The sequence below is a fragment of the Gavialis gangeticus genome, unplaced genomic scaffold, assembly GCF_001723915.1.
Source record: "Gavialis gangeticus isolate Ggan-Ray unplaced genomic scaffold, GavGan_comp1, whole genome shotgun sequence".
NCBI classification, from domain to species: domain Eukaryota; kingdom Metazoa; phylum Chordata; order Crocodylia; family Gavialidae; genus Gavialis; species Gavialis gangeticus.
Genome location: NW_017729034.1, coordinates 44,155,046 through 44,169,543, shown reverse-complemented (window position 1 = coordinate 44,169,543; position 14,498 = coordinate 44,155,046). Strand labels below are relative to the sequence as shown.

The following is a 14,498-nucleotide window of genomic DNA, read 5'->3' as shown; positions in this document are numbered from 1 at the left end:
GAGTCAACCTGCACACGATGCATGGTGGACCGTACCCGGCACTTGCTTCATCTAGCTTGGGACTTGTGCTGTACACGTTGCCTACCCTAACTGGGCAGCACCCATCCAACTGGTCCAGGACCTATGCTATACATAACCATACCCCCTCACAACCCTCCCACACACACCCACACGCCACCATACACACACTCCTACCCCTACCACACCCCACACACTCCCCCACACACAATATACAAAAGTAATACATTGTCTTTTAACTATTAGGCAATCACTTCTCTATATACTACACAAACATAAATCACAACAAAAATATTTTTGTAATAAAATTAAAATACGTTATAGTAAGTGTTTGCTTTAGTATATGATTTGATTTTTTTTTCTGGTTCCAAAGTGGCAACCCTGCCCTACCTAAAGGAGTACTTCTGGTGGCAAATGTCAGGGCAAGGGGATGGGACTTCCAGTCTGAAGATGGGGACCAGGGGGCGGGGCTCCTGCCAAGGGGCAGGGCTACTCTTCTAGCCCTCGACAGCTCACCAAAAATCTTTAAGCGGCCCTCCAGCCAAAATAATTGGCCACTCCTTCCCTACACTATATATACACACTATAAAAAATCTATGTACTTATATTCAGGGTCTCTATATATGGAACAAACATATATGAGAAAATAAAATTGTCACAAAAATCCACAAATTTTCAAGAAACGCCCAGATAATTGAGTGGTCTCAGAAACCTGACTGGCAAGTATCTGTGCTTCCAGCACTTGCTCCCTCTTTGAAGATACAAATCACGTTTCTCCATCTGCACATATTTGCCTGATCAATGCTTAGTTCATCAACAAAAATGATTCATTTGCGATGATTTGGTGATATAACCTAAAGAAAAACAGCTAATTTATTTGGGTAGGTTAATGGCAGGGTTTTACCCAGTGACATTAAGAAAGGTGGCTGGAGAATGTCTTCCAAATGATGCCCTGAAATTTATCAACAGACAAAGTTATAAGGGCCATCAGTTCCACACATGGAAATGCAATATTTTGTCAAAATCTACTTTATTCTATTTGGTGATTTACATAGACAGAAAGATGAATTTTTTATACAGGTCTCTGGCCCCTCATTATTTCTTTCTTAGGGTAACTGAAGTCTTCTCTTTCACACTTATGGAAATTTATTGCATTTTACCTATGTATGATTTTCCATACATTTCTGCTGCAAGGCAATACACTATTCTGTGGTCAATGGAAGTATTTTTGGACTAGTGTGTCTGATAACTCAATAGGAGATGAGGCATAGAGGTTTTATCTAGAGAGTACTCTGCAGTACCCAACTGGAGTAATCACCTACACAGGACATACTCTGATGGCTGCTGTCACTGTACTGCCACTGTTTTGTTGTAGGTGCCTAGTTTGATGTGGCATGGCAATATCCATGTCCCCAGGTGATATAGCTGTCTCCATCCATTCACTAATGCTTTGTCCAATAAATATTTCTGATTTAGTAGCAAAGTCTTGTAGGAGAGCATAAAATGACCTAGTTTGTCTGATTTTTCTGAGAGAAGAGGGAATGGAGCTGTGACGTGAGATGACGCTTGAAGATTTCATCAGGGATTCCATCAGCTCCAGATGCCTTGTTCTTCATCTGCTTGAAGGCTTTCCTCACCTCATCAAGGCTTGGAGGGATTCTGCTATCAACTCTGACTGGCTGTTGTGGGATGGAATTGAGAATATTCTTGTCAACAACAGAGCCTCAATTGAGAAGGTCTTCAAAAACTCCTTCCAACAGGCATTGATGGCTCCCCTTTCCTTTTTTGGGTCTCTTCCATCCTTAGGTCTCAAGGGGGTTGGTCTGAGCACTCAAGGGATGCTGGAGCTGATGGAATCCCTGATGAAATCTTCAAGCAGCAGAAGCTCACATCACAGCTCCATTCCCTCTTCTTTAGGATCTGGAATGATGAGGAAATCCCAGATGATCTCAGGGATGCCATAATCATGACAATCTTCAAGAAAGGAGACAGGTCCAACTTCAGAAGTTACAGAAGGATCAGCTTGTCCACCACAGGAAAGATCATTGTGGGAACCCTCCTGAATTGTCTCCCTCCACATGCTGAAGAGCTTCTCCCAGAATCTCAGTGTGGGTTTAGGGCATCAAGAAGCACAACTGACATGATCTTCACAGCTCACCAGCTGCAGGAAAAATGCCAGGAACAACATATCGATCTCTACTTGGCCTTCTCTGACCTCATAACTCTGTTAACCAGGAAGCACTGTGGAGGATCTTTCTGAAGTATGGATGCCCACTGAAATTCAACACCATGCTTTGCCTTCTCCATGATGATATGCAATCATTGGTCCTCAGTAACAGATCTATCACAAATCCCTTTGAGGTTAAGAAAGGAGTTAAGGAAGCCTGTGTCATTGCTCCAACATCCTACAATGTTATTATGCAGATGGACAGACTAAATTAACGTCATAGTATGAACTGTCCTTACACTTCACCAGCCTATGAAGACTGGGCTGGAAATGATAAATGTTCTAATCTCACCTAGATTTCATCAGAATGATTTGTGCCTTTGTCTTTCCTCACCCAAAATACTGGAGAATACTATTTAGAAGTTTCAGAAGGTGAAGCATGTGCAGAATTCAGTAGCTCACCTCTTGATGAAGAATGGATTACTCTAAGAATATCTCACCAATCCCATCTAGTCATTACGGTGGCTGCCTGTTTGATTCTGGCCACTGATCAAGATGTTGGTGTTGATCTTATTGCTCTAAAGGGACTTTTACACATTTATTTGAATAATGACATCTCTTGTGAATGTATTTTCTTGTGGAATTTATGAACCAATGTTTCAGTCTTGCTTGTTGTCAGTTCCTTAAATTGACTTTTCTAAGATATACAATGTAAATGAGAACAAAGACAAATGAAAAGCAGAGACCCCCAAGGAAGTGGCGAGGGAGAGAAGCCATTGTCATCCATAGAGGGAAGCCCATGAATGGCTTTTGTGGCAGCCACAGTTCCCCCAAGTGTGTTTGGCATTGCGGACTCACTCTGCCAACAATGTAAGATGGTACCTATAAGGTGCAATAGAGTCCAAAGAGACCAGGTGCTTCATTTGTCAATTTTAGACAGTCAGATATGATTTGTTTCAAGCAGGGATGGCTTACTGATCAATATTTTTTCTCCTTCATTTTTATTGTGTAACTGAGAGCAGATTTTGGCTGTTTCACCATATATAGAAGTTTAACTATATAGATAAACTAATATAGGTGTATAATGTTTTAACTGTCTGAGACCTCTACCACTTATATTAAACCTACAGCATTCTACATATTCTCTACACGTCCCAGAAATCAAAGCTACCATTGCAGAGGAGGGAAGCTTTCATATTTGTTTCTGATACACTAAAGATGCAGACACTAAATAGGTTAAAATGGACAAAAGGACAAAAATAAAAACATGACAATCTTGCATTTGTAGCATAGAGTTTAACACCACTGTAGCATTTTTGATAGTCCTAATGTGTTCTCTACAACTGAATAAAGAAACATACATTAAAGGTATTTAATCACCAATGTGCCTCTAATACCACTAAGATATTTCTATTTTTAAAATCATTAATACATTCTTCCAAATCATAGCCTGATCCTCTAAATTCTTACACAGAGGAGTAATCCTTAGGGATTGATTTCAATGTCATTGATTTTCAGTGGGATTACTGATATGACCATTTGTAGGACTGGGCCATATATTTAAGCAGATAACAGTTTACTTACCAGAGCTTACAAGACAGAGAATTTTTGTAACCTTTAAACGATTTTACTGTCATACAGCTATATAAGATTTAAATAGAATATGATGGTTATTAATATTCAAAGCACCAATTGCCAGTTATAGTACATTATATCTAAATGACAACATTGACCTGTATTTCCACTTGCTATTCTGTAGCAGTACACAAGGGCAACACCATTGTTCAAAATGTACAGGACACTTGATTGTTGAAACTTTCTTATAACAGTTGTAAATTACAGAGCAGCTCTAGGACATGAAGAAAATCAAGGGAATTAGTAGGAAGCCATGGCAAAGATTTGCAACTCTTTAAATGGCACATCAGGGGCACAAAGACAACTCATTTTGGAACAGCATTATGCCAAATGAGAAAATGTGAGAAAATGAAATCTCTAAATCTAACTTTTACTTGATAGAAAGTAAAAGAATTTAATTCCACTAAAAGTAAGACAAAAAGACTTATCTTAAGTGAGCCAGATGTTCTATTTCAAAACTTCAAGAGAATCACTTAGATAAAAGAAGTCTCAAAAATTGAGAGATTGATTATAGTGTTCTTTTCACTCTTCGCAGTTATGTAAAGATAAAATGCAACTGTCATTAACAGAAATGCTAATGTACAGATCTGGGCTCAAATATCAAATCTAAGTGACGGCTCTGCTTCAGAATGGTTGTTTGAAAATAAAGAAATGTGGCCACCCTGATACACTTTATATGCTACACAAAAACACAGTGCTTAGGACATGCTAATTTGACTTAGGATACAAATTCTGAACAGCCACATTCACAAGCATCAGGAACTGTACGATTGGATTTGTTCCAGCCTCTCTGTGATGTCATTTAGTGATCTTATAAGTTATATACAGACATTCAGGGAAGTTAGGTATAGGTTAGAGTGAATTAAAAATGGCCACCCATTCTAAGGTAAATTGGGATGGAGGGCTAGTGGCAGCATTTGAGAAGTCTGGGGCACAAGTGGGGTCTGTGGGGGAGGGGAGAGGGGCTGGAAGAGCTAAAAATAGCCTGGTACCAGGGTGATGGGTACAAAAAGCACATGCCTGGGGCTGGAGCCAAAGGCTGGTCTTACCCAGTCCTGGGGCTGTACTGGGAACTGTACAGAAGTTCAGTTAGAGCAGTTTTGCAGGACCTGATTCAATTTAGCTTCCTCTGAGGTAGGGTTAACTTGGATTCAGGTCAGCCAGTCTAACCTGAATTGAACAGTTTGCACTTAGATGGGTCTAAGGATCTAAGTGTAAGGTCCACATCTGGGTGAACTAAGTTAGATAAGGTTGCCACTTTTAATGTGAACTAACCTCCCCATAACCTCCCTGAACATCTGTATCTAGCCTCCATGAATGGTCTTTGAGCCTTCCCATTACAAACCCTAATACCAAGAAGTTAAAAAATGTAAAAACATTTATTTATACAAAAGTAAAACTAAATAAAAAATTATTTAGTTTCATCATGGGTTTTTTTAATGACAGAAGGTGCACTCATCCAAAATCTTCCCCCGATTGGGATATTTTTCCACCCTGTGAAATACTCTGAAGTTCTGAACATTCACAAGGATCGTAGCTTTAAGGGCCAAAATACTAGTCCTGCCAGTATTTTTTGGATTAAGACTAGTATGTCACTGACTTTGTCTACAGGGCATAACACTGCTGTGAGCTAGCTCCATTGTGCCATACAGATATGAACATTAAGGCAGTAAGTTCCCAATTTTGTCATCTGAAATTTCTTTATATACTAAAAGACCCACTGAATATTTTAATAAAAATTAACATTTACGACATAGACTACCTCTTTATGACCTTGTTCTAGATTCACTGATTGAGTTAGTGCTACTGATAGGTACAGGCATAGCTAAGAATTGTACCAGTATGGGATGACACCAATATAAACTGTTAGGATACAACTGTTACCTCTGCATGCTCCTGTAATGATACAAGTGTAACAAAATGGTTGCACATTTAACCCTTTCCCATTCAGACATAGAGTTAGCATAACCCATTATCCAATTTCTTTCTTATCCATTACATTTAAGTGTGATTAGTAAATAGTTCACAGTGGGTGCATCTACACATGTAATTAATTTGAAGCAATAAACTATGGAGTCGTTTGAGACAGAGTAGACTACTCCCAGGTGCAGCACCTACATGTGCGCCTGGAACATCAGCAGTTTGAGCCAGGGTGCAGCAGTTTATACTAGGACCAGGGGTTCAGCCCCAGGCAGTGGGTGGCAGTATCAGGTGGTGGAGGGTGCTGTGTGGATAGGTGGTAGGCAGGAGTCTGGCCCCCTGCTGGATGGGCTGACCAGGAACAATTTATGCCCAGTCTACATGCATTTAATTTAATTGCAGTCAATTATCCCACTGTAAGTGCCCTGTCCTGACAGTACTATCTTAAGGCAGCATTAATTAATTTACTGGGGCCTAATAGCATCACATGTAGACATAGCCAGTTAGTGGAACTTTAGAATTAGTAAATGGCAAGTCTGCTAAAGAGTTTTGATCCTGAAAAGTCTTAAAGCATATTTTAACTTTGCATATTTGAGCCACACAATGCCCCTCACATGTAGAGTCAATCATATGCATAAACCTCCACAAGGCTGTGGTCCTCTTATGTATGTGTTTCACATTCTAGGGACTTAGCTCATTGGCTCCCACCTACTGAAACACATTATGCTGGCTGTTCTGATGGTTGTTTGTTTTCTGGTTACTTTAATTTATGAAGGTAGAAACAGCAGATTCTAATTTTTTACAAGAAGGAAAGAAACTGCCTGAATAGAAAAATGTCATTGTTTAGAAGTCCTGTCAGCTACCTATCCATCCCTAAATAAATTTTAAAAAGATGCCTCCAGGTAAGTTCTGAAAGGCACTAGAAAGAGCAAAGCATAGATTCTGTGAGACAGAGGTAATTAGATAAACTCTCTTAATATTCAAAGCACTGCTCATTTGTCACAAAAGCAAGGTCAAATAACCTTTTTTCCAGCATGCTGTTACTACAAGTAAGCACAACTAAATCACTGAGAATGAACTTCTATCAGAAATGCAGATAGCAATATTTGTGTGTGCTCTTTGGATGGACTTTTAAGCTACAGAAAACAAACTTATTTCCTAATTACTTAGTTATGTAGTTGCAGGTGTGATCAAAAAATGGGATGGATAAAACCAGATTACTTTTTCAGAAAGAGTGAAGAATTTTATGATTGCTGTAAATGACTGAGATACTCAGAAATGAATTACTAAAAAATAGGTGTAACTAAGGAGTAAAGAAAACATTCTGAGGTCAAGAAAAAATTACACAGACTTGGGAAGCATCAGCAATGAGTAACATTGTTTATGATTGTGGAAATACTTCACTGACTCCAATAGGACTTTTGCATTTTTGGTTGGGGTTTTAAAAAAGCATTCAGTATTGACCTAACTTTGTTTCCAGTGAGCTAATCAGATGCAACTGTACATGTCTCAAGTCAGTTTTTGGCACGAGAAACTCCTGATGATTATGTGTTACATTTAAGAAGTATCCTTCTAAGAATTGTTCAGCCAAGTTTGTTTTGTTTTTAACAAGTAATTGTTTACTTCCTTGACACAACTTTTTTGTGCACATAATAAATACATCTTTTCCAGAGATTGTTAGTATTCAGGAATTGAGCACTATGTTTTGATTTAGATAAAGATTTTGATAGTCTATATCGCAACCCTTATACATATTAAAAATACTGTACAGTTTGTATTTGTATGTTTCAGCAATGCATTATGAAGAGCTTTTTTCTTTGTTCATGTCTCAGCCTTAACATTTTGGTAACAGTTTTTATGCAATTAATTTCCTTTCATTATTTTTACTAATAGAATATCTAGAAAAGGAACTTATTGGTTAAGGAAATAGGATAATAATATATAAAGCCATCATTATCTTTATGTTACTTGTTCAAGTCATATGTCCCAATTCATCAGAATATTTAGGTACATGCTTAAAATTAAGCATATGTTAAGTCCATCTTTATTCTGCCATGTACTTAAGCACGTGCTTTGAGTGTTTAGCTGAGTAAGGATAGATGGCAACATGTGCTTAATCAGAGCTGTGAATTTTTTACTAGCGTTCGACTGTTTCATTGTCAAGGTTCCTAGTAGGTAAGATCTACAATGGAAAATACTATAACCACTGGCAAGAGTTTGTACCCTTGATAGCAATCCTAGCTATGAGGACATGAAATAGACAGGAATAAAAGGAATAAAAAACAAAAAAGTTCAATGGCATCTATTACAGATCAACAGTACTGGAGGATAGCGGTAAAGAAAAAATAGTAAGATAAGTCTTGAATTCCTAAAAGGAGGAAAACATCACTGAAGAGGGACTACCTTCTTAGGACTCCTTTGTCTTAACAATATAGCGGAACAGGCATCAATTAAAAATACATTTATGATTCAGAAAATATATGATAAGCAGAGAAGGTCTCATGATTGAGAACTTGAGATGAATCTTATACCAGTGAGCATGAGCTATTTGAATAGAGCATAATAATGACTAGGGTCAGAGTTCACAGTCTAAGATTACTGGATGCCAAGAAAGCAAATGTTAGGAAGTATACAGTTTTTTATCTGTATAACTGTATCAGCTTTGAAATAAATTAATTTACTGAAAGAAACTAATCAATATAAAGTGTGTAAATACCTAAAATCGTGTGCACATGATAGACAGAATTCTATTTCCTTGTGTTCTTTAGTTCTATAATTTATATTTTTGGCATTTACATACAAGTGGCAATTCTATTATGCCTACACTATGCGTGCATAAGTATGTACATATTCGGCACCTATACGCATACCCAACTCCTGCTCCAATGCATTCTAATTAGAGAACATCAGATTGGACTCAGCAGACTCAATGAAGCTAATTAAAACACTCCAGCAACCTCGGTGTCATGTATATTCAGCATCCCCGCATTTCAAAACGGTGACAAGGGTGCTTTAACTAAAGCTCGTCAAAAGAGCTTTAGCTAAAGTGCCCCCACTGCCATTTTGAAGCATGGGATGCTGAATACATGGGATGCTGTGAGTGTTTTAAATTACAGTGGCTCTCAGCAGCTGCTCTAATTAAAACACTCCCCCACCCTGGAACACACGTAAAGATGCCCCATGTGCAGCTGGTTATATACTGGCAGGGCATGTATTGAGTTACATATGTATACATCTGTGCATAAGTCTAGGAAAAAAGGGAAAAGGAGGATGACACTCCCATATTTTAGCCACAGTAATAAATAGAAGACAGGATAGATTTGACCCAATATACTAACCAAATCAAAGATGTATAGTATGAGCTTTTGTGAGCCCAAACTCACTTAATCAGATTGTGTGATAGGGCATGCACAGAGCAGTGTATCCAGAAATGACTTTAGGGAAAATGGAACCCTGGGCAAACTTATTTATATCTGCAGGGAGTTATGTACATGGAGATAAAGTATGGGTTTTGGTTTTCTTTTCCACGAGGTTTGGCATGGGTTAAGGGGGAGGAGGAGGCCAGGAAGGGGTGCCCTACAGATGGTGGTGTTAGAGAGGGTGGCACTGAGGTCTTCTAAGTTTGGGGGCTGTGGTCCAAGTGCCCAGAGTAGTGAAACAGAACTGGGGATCTGGTACAGAGAAGGAGTTATGGTGGCCAGAGACACAGTTGGGCATCTTGAGCTGCTAGATCAGGGCTAGCACATTCAATCCAGGCTGTGGCTCTGAGCATTGAAATAGGGACTAGTACCTGGAGAAGGGTCCAGAGGAATAGGTGCCCTAAAGGGTGTCCTGTCTAGGACAGGTGAAAATGAGGGCTTGGAGGGGAGATGCCCCAAAGGACAGCCTGTCAGGGGGCAGGCAAGGGTGAGGGCTGAATGGATAGGGGCCCTGAAAAGCAACCTACTGGGGACAGGCAGCGGTGAGCACCTGAAGAACCTCATGGAAGGCAAGGGCCCCAGAGTCTGGGAAAGGACTTTAGGCCTGGGGAGACACTGGGAGTGTGTATAGACTGCAGGCCCCAGAGCAAGAGAGTCCTGCTCAGATTAGGACATGAGGACTGGACAATCTGGCAGCCTGATAAAGATCAAGGCTGAGCAAGGCACTGAAGGCCTAACTCTGATTCTCTGAAAGGCAGCCTATGAAATATATTACCTTTTACATCAAGGCATGGCAGGTAAAAGGACAAGGTAATATAGGGGTCCCAGAACAGGAGAACAGATGTAGTTTGGCCACCAGGGGTGCCATGGCCACACTTGGAGGAGGACCCCATTACAGGTAGTTTGGGAAGTAAATTTATCACACAAAACTGGTTTTAGGGTAAGCAGAAATTAGTTTAAGGGTAAAAAAAGATCAAAACAAAATTGAGATCCAGAGAAGAAGTAAAACTTTGGTGGTGAAGGAATTAATTAAACCAATGAACTTTTCATTCACTACTAATGGGCACAGCATGCAGGTTCTCTTTTTCTGCTATGAAAACCACTTCTTGATCTTGTAGCAAAAAGATTTGTGTCCTTTATTGCAAAGGATAGCAAGAAGGGGGAAAAGCCCAACAAAGCTCAGTAAATTCTGCCTATGACTGATTTCTACTACCCTTCTGGAAACTAGGAATAACAATTTTTAGAGCTGGTGTAAAAACAAATCTACCACCATGGTTCATGCAAGATGACACCTAGTGCTGTTTTTTACATGGCCATTAACAGGTAATTTATTATTTCAACTTGGCTCCCAAGAGAAGAGTGATGACAACAGACATTTTACAAGGGAACAAAATGGCAATAAAATACAGCTTAATTTGAACTAACCCAGTAGCCTTGAGTGCTAAGTATTCTGCTCCACATTGAACTGTGTGTGTTAAAAGCTCTGTCTTGATAAGCAACATGTACACATTTATGAGTTTCTTGGTGCCAAGGTAGACAAGAGGAGGGAAAGGTGACGTTTTTGATTATGGCCCTGATGTAACAAAGAAAGGATATTTGCCAATGTACTGAAGTTACTTGCTGAACCTTGAATGGCCATGGAATGAAAAAATGTCTTCCTAATTCAGGCACTGGGTTTAGATCTGGGTTATCATAGAATCATAGAAAGTTAGGGCTAGAAGGGACCTCAGGCGGTCATCTAGTCCAACTCCCTGCTTAAAGCAGGACCATCCTCAACTAGATCATTCCATCCAAAGCTTTGTCTACCCAGGTTTTGAAAACCCCCAAGGATGGAGCTTCCACCACATCCCTGGGTAACCTGTACCAGTGTTTTACTGCCCTCCTGGTGAGAAAATTCTTCCTCATATCTAACCTAAACTTCCCTTGCTGCAACTTGAGACTACTGCTCCTTGTTCTGTCATCTGCCACCATTTCCAGCTTTGCCCCAGACTTTCTGTTGCCTGAGGCCTCAACAGCTTAATCATCAAATCCATTAATTCACATGGGGTAATATAAAGGATAGGGAGAAGTGGGGCATTGAACTACATGGGCAATGGAAATGGTGAGTGCTGTGCTGCTGGGGACACATGGTGCTGTATAAATACTGTATTTTTTGCATATAACACCCCAAAATCAGCCTTCCAAAATTGAGCTATGTGTTTTAAGTGGGGAAGCTGTTTCCTTCATGGGAAAAGAAGCACACCTGGAGACACTGTGCATGCCACGCAGCTGCTAAGGTGGCTGGCACTTGTTTGGCTCAGCAAGCTGAAGGGGCAGAGTCCTATGTTAACCCTCACACAGCCATAGCTATTGGCTGAGCACTGTAGCTTGTACTTGAAGTGACAAGTTAGCTGCTGCCAGTTTCTTAATGAGGCTTGTGATACAGAGACAACCCCTTATATTTCTAGGAATTTATATAAAGATTGACTTATTTAAAAAAAATTAATAGTCTTGCTACTGCCTTTGGAAGGGTCTGAGGCCTATCCTTGTGTGACATAAAGTCTTCCTGGAAATGGCTTCTAACTGTATGGCATCCCAGGAGGCAGCCTGGGCAAGGCAGGAAATAAGCAGGAAGATTGAATGTCTCTAGACTGTCTCCTCGACAGTCCATGTCACAGTCAGCCATGACTGGAAAAATATTTTTTTTCTGCATTCTACCTTCCAAAAACAAGGTTTATGCTTTATTTGGGGTCATGTTATATGTGAGAAAATATGGTAAGTGTTGTGTTAATCATTTCTGTCAGGAGCCCCTCCAGTTTGGGGTAAACAATCCCTTCTAGCATTGCAGAAGTTCAAAAAATTTAAAAAGCCTTTTTGTGCTTCAGTTCTCCACCTCTAACATTGCAGTAAACAACACATTCCTGTATCACCACGGTGCTGTGAGGATAACTTCATTAGCATTCGTGAGCTGCTCACGTTCGACAGGAATGGGGGCTGTATGACTAATTAGGTAATTCGACAAACAGCAATTCAGGTCCAGGAATCTATTCATGTGATTTCAGAATTTCTACTCAGAGAAAGAAGTACACTGCATGCAGATATAATCATAGTAAGTTGCAGTAGCTATTTCATTTAAAAATGTAAGTACACTAGTCACAAAACAAAATCCTACATTTGACCACATTTCACCTTATTGACTTATACTGTGCATAGCTCTGAGGCCCAATAAGAATCAAATCCTTTCTTGCCTTGCTGGTAGTTATTTTATTTGGTTTTATACATTTTGCAAGAAAAATCCATGTGTGCTATTATTCTTCTGCAAAGTTCAGCTGGGAAACCTGCTTCTAGAGATTGCTCTCAAAGGGGCACATTATTAGCTTAGGGTGGCACTCTACTTTCAGAAGAAAACCCAAGTGAGGGAGAAAAACATGCAGAAAACTCTGTGATATCAGTTTTCTCTGTAGGCTTCCCTTCAGGAGAAGGTTTTGAGTATCTGTGGAAGTGCCAGAAAATGTGAAATCCTCACAGAGTTAAAGTTTCACTGACAAAATCTGGATCCTTCCACATGGATCCCAAGGCAGTTGCAGGGTGAAGAACTAGATTCCTCCTCCCTGCTTCCTGCAACTAATCTCATGAGTACATGGGTGAGTTCATGCTGATATGATTAGCATTCTCCATCTGCAGAATTCAGCTGGGATACCAGCTTCGATTCAGATTAAAGAGACTGCCAAAGTCACTTTGAGCCTGCAGAGGCAGAATCAGGTGGTACTTTTTACCATTTCCTGGAGGAAGCAGGAAAGCGCTTCAGTAGATGCCAGCAAGCACTAACGCTTTTCCATGCCCCACTTCATGTCTCTGCCTGAAGCAAAATATGGAAATCTCTGGAGGCTTGTGTCTGAGGTTAATAAGCAGCAATAAGACTTCCTGCACTATATAAGTGTGAGGCTTTTGCTTCTAACTGTAGTGATCACTGTGTGCAATACATACACAGCCATACGTGAATGAGGAGAACAGCACGCTTTAATATGTAGAGCAGTACACGTACATGAAGCAGCAACCCCAATGGCCCTATGTCATCTCTGACTAACTGGGTACAGCTAAATGAGACACTTACTGTGAAGTTCCTAATTAGCTCCGCAGTAAAGTATCACCAATCTAGATGTGAGGACTTATTATGCTGAAATAAACTAATTAACTCTGCTGTAGTTTAGTAATGCCAGATACAAATATTATCCCAAGCGGGGTTATTTACTCCACCACAGTGCATGCATAGATGCTGACAGGGCTGGCTGAAGCACATGGGTGCTTCAGTGAGGGGGCTTCCTGCTGGCTAGCCCCACACTGAAGCAGCCTCATGCCCCAGCCAGCCCCTCTACAGCATGTTGAGCTGGGGTGGAGCAGCCCCGACCTGGCAGGCTGACTCTCAGGGCCCCCTGCAAGCCAGTGCTGTGCCACCCTGGATCAACATGCTGCAGTCCCAGGCACTCATGTAAACACTGCGCCTGGAAGCAATAAACTCTGGCATGCTCTGTACCAGTTTATTGCACCACATAAAGGTTCATGTGTAGACATGCCCACTGTATCCTAAATAGCTGTTCCCTGAGGAACTATCTCCTAATTCCTAACTTCCTCAGTATCCTGTTATGGAACATCTATAAATTATAATTTCTATCACTGCAGTAGCCAGCAGTGGGCCCTCGTGTCACTCATGGCCCACTGTAGGGAGAGTCCCATGGCAGTGTGTAGTGCTGCCTGAGAGCCTAAGGCTATATGTGTTACATGGAGTTGGCCTGGACTGCTGGCACATGCCTTTGCACAGGACTGGGCCAACTCCCGCTGCCACATGAGGCTCCCAGCACTGTAGGCAGGAACACCGTCCCATTGTGCTAGGTCAGCTCCTATCTCAACCTGCATGTGGAGGCAGGAGACGACCCAGCCCAATGGTGTGTGGCTCTTGCGTGCAGTGCCAGGAGCCCCAGGGGTGGCAGGAGCCAGCCCGGTCCTGCCCAAAGCACACGGCAGTGGGGGCAGGCCAGATCTGTGCACCACATGTAGCTCCTGGGGCTCAGGCAGTGCCATGCACTGCTGGGGGACTCTGCCTGCAGTGGGTCATGAGTGATGCAAAGACCCACTGCTGGCTGCTGCTGGGGAGGTGTGCACTCTGGTGGGGCAGACTGGGGACCTATCAATCCCACAGTCCCCCAAAACACCCACTCATAAACCCCACACCCACAAAACCCCTCACAATTCACCCGCAAACCCCACACCCACAAACCATCCCTATAAACCCCTCCCCCACCCACATGCCCACCCACACCCCATACCCCTAAACCCCCAATTCACCCACAAACCCCACACAC

General features: G+C 41.2%; 1 protein-coding gene across 5 annotated transcripts in view; it reads right to left on the bottom strand.

Annotated features, from left to right (window-relative positions):
* The window catches only part of PLD5 (phospholipase D family member 5), a 388,941-nt gene that overhangs the window by 53,449 nt on the left and 320,994 nt on the right, over positions 1 to 14,498 (bottom strand). The gene's annotated exons all lie outside the window — the stretch shown is intronic.